We start from the raw sequence: 3,304 nt of genomic DNA on the forward strand, positions 1-3,304 counted from the left end.
ATCTTCTCCATTTTCAATTTAAATAAATTAAATAATAATTAGTGAATCAATAATAATTGAGAAGGGGCTATGATAGAGTCTTCAAAGTATTTTAACCGTCTCTGTTATTATAATTTATCGTAGGAATAAATTATTACAGAGAGGAAAGGATATTTGTACTGGTTCCGGCAGCAAACTGAGTGGTCGTAAGGCCTACCGAATTAAATGCCAACTTTATAAAATGGAACTACCACCTTTTCTTTTATTCACTTCTGACTCTGTTTTCGTACAAGCGATTATTTCTTTCCCAAATTACTCCTGATTAATAAGAATTTTTGAGTTGCAGTTTAAAAATATAGCAAAAATAAAAAATTCTAGGGGATGCTCTTGAAATAAAATATAAATCTATAAACAAATTTATTTTAAAAAACAAATTATTCTATATATATATATATATATATATATATATATTAATTTGTTTTTATTAATATAAATATATAGGTTAGCTTATGCGTAATTCAACTAATTTTACAAGTTCTAAAATTAATAATTATATATACTTTTAGTTATTCTGAAATTTATAAAACTTTAACTGATCAGTATTTTGTCATTCTTGGTTCATATATCATGTCTAAGGAAACTGTTTATATATATAAAATCACAAATAATTAACTTAAAACATAAAAGAGAAAATAGCTGTTAAATATTCTTATGTGCATTTCATGCATCAAGCAAGAGTCCACGATGTAGCTGATGATCACGCGCACGTGCATGTAGGACCCCGACACTCGGCGGGAGACTGAAAGAATGGCACATAACGCAATTTCCATGAAATCCAAGCCTATTTGCGTATTATTCGTTGATGGTTGCCGGCTCACTGAACCGGGTCGGCAAGAGACACGTGTCGAAATCACGCTTGTCTGTACCCTCCATAAATAACCCTCATCCCACTCAAATCGAGTAGTCTATAACTAGGGTTGGTTTTTTGAAATAATAATAAATTCAGAAATAGCTAAGTGTATTTTTAGTCGTGTGTGAAAACCGATCAGAGAAGGAGAGACGATTTACTTACCGGCGGTCTCTGATTCGCTTGGTGCAGGTCGGGAACTGATTCGGCGATTTGATTGCCAGATGGCTCGACATGACTGGTTGTTGTGGAAAAAGAAAAGGAAGGAAACAGGAAAAAAAACAAAGAATAGCGAATTGGATCCCGCCTTGCATCAACTGAATCGGAGGCCGCGGTGAAGCAGAAGCCGCCGCCTAAGAAGCTGGATCTCTAAAGCGTGTTTTTATATTTCAATCGGATCTCAGGTCTTATCTTATTATTTTTTATTTCTATAAATCTTGAATTCATTTCTTACACCTACAGAAAATAAACAACTATAGATCTTGCGTTTCTTTTGGCTGAATCAAATCAAATTGAATAAGTGTTTCTTTTAGCATCTTAATTCTCAATTTTATTTACGAATTTAGGCTAGAAAACTCTTTTCACTATTTTTTATTTTATTTTTGAAAAGTCAAGGCTTTGCTTAAAGCTACTAAGCTGTGAAATCTGGTTAGCAAATTAATATTATCATCTATTCTGTGAGCTGCTGGGATTTGATTGTATTCTAGCGATTGCTATGTGCGGTGTGATTTTCAAAATTCGTGGACGAATGGAAAACTGGGCTGACCAACCGCTTCCATACCTGTTGCTTTCAATTCGAGCTGCTTAGTCTTTCTTTGATATACCAACTCATTCAAATCCTAGCATGGGTGGGTAAATACATATTTTCAAAGGATGTTAGTTTGTAATTTTTAGATCTAATAGATGTGGGTACAAAAAAGGAGGAGTTAATGGCAATTTGAAAACAACGTAGAAATATTGAGTTTGAGGGATGCAATCTTTTTTAATCTTTAATCTTTTGGTTGCTAAAGTCTGAGGATGAGCCAAACAATGTTTCCGATTTTTCTTTCTTGGAAATCTGCTGACTAAACAAGAATGTAATAGATTTCAGTGTTTTATTCTGAGGATCACACTCTTGAAATAATGATCTAAATGCTGAACCTCATGTTGAACAAGTCCTTGAGATTAAACACCTGCAAGGAATTTGTGCTTTCTAGCTAGACCGTAAAGTTTTTACCCTTACTACTATTTGGCATATGCAAGTATATGGAAGATGCTAAAAGGGTGGTGGTTAGGTGTCTGGGAGAGAGGCTGAGGAGAAAGGTTGCCAATAAACACCTTAGTCACACCACACTGTCACTCCACTTTGCTGTTCTTGTCTGTGTGTGTGCCTGCTTCAGTATCTTTAAGAATTTATTTTGGACCCACCTCCCAATAATTCCCATTTGGAAAAGTGTAGCTTTATATTGAAACCAAGCTTCAATCGCCTCTTCTGGAAATGTCCCTTTCGCTCCAAAAGTTTCCAGGGAATAAATGCTGAAGGCACCACCTATTGGAGAAAGCCTTTATTCCCACTTGTTTAAAACCTTGCTTGAATCATCAAAATTCCTTTATCGTTTCAATTTATAGTTCGCCATTTTAGTTCGAGGACACAATGTAGTGAAAAGCTCAAGGAAATGATATTGCACTTGTATTATGGATCTGTTCATTATTTATATTCGCTATTTCTTGTGTGCAGTTTTTGAGAACATAATTTTGGCTCAGTTGTGTTACATTGATAATGGTTCTGTGAAAGGTGTAATTCGGATAGAATTGCTAGCTATCAACTGGTAGGGAAGGAATGTGAGTGGCGGTGGACTACAATTTGTGAAGTTTTCTCTATGTGACTGATATTGGTGAATACTGGAATGCCAGCAGCTTCTCACCCTGTTTTCAAATGCTAGTATGTATCTGAACTTTCAGCATTCAGTGTAACATGTCATCTGCCCTTAAGGTAGTCCTTTTGTTGTGAAGTCAGAAACTTTACAATTACATGTCTGAATTATTTTTTTGAACTTTTTCCGCATCTCGGAGAACTTCTTGTGCCCCGCTTCGTAAGGGCATTTTGTGTAGCTGAGAGAGTTTGCTATATTTTAATTGTATTCTTAATTAGTTCTATGATATTTGTCTTGTCAAATTTAAAGGTGATGCAACTGGATTCTTCACATCAATGTTGTTAAAATTGCCATTTATGTAAAATTATCTAATTTTACAAGTTAATATTAATCTAATATGTAAAATTATATTAAAAACTTAAAAATTAGAAAACTCGATCAAATTTGATTAAACTCGACAAAATCAGTAAATTCATATTGATTTTACAAGTTTGAAAGAAGTATAAAATTGTATAATCTAATAATCTGTATTTTAGCATTTTGATTGTTTTAAATTTATATCCTG

At 33.7% G+C, this 3,304-nt stretch overlaps 1 long non-coding RNA gene across 1 annotated transcript; it reads left to right on the forward strand.

Moving 5' to 3' along the window:
* Positions 1-773: 773 nt before the first annotated feature.
* LOC127905137 (uncharacterized) lies at positions 774-3,025 on the forward strand. The gene is made up of 2 exons (XR_008058868.1): positions 774-1,290; positions 2,604-3,025. It is a non-coding gene; the product is annotated as an uncharacterized LOC127905137 (long non-coding RNA).
* The last annotated feature ends 279 nt before the right edge of the window (positions 3,026-3,304 follow it).

Source organism: Populus trichocarpa, chromosome 3, assembly GCF_000002775.5.
Source record: "Populus trichocarpa isolate Nisqually-1 chromosome 3, P.trichocarpa_v4.1, whole genome shotgun sequence".
NCBI classification, from domain to species: domain Eukaryota; kingdom Viridiplantae; phylum Streptophyta; class Magnoliopsida; order Malpighiales; family Salicaceae; genus Populus; species Populus trichocarpa.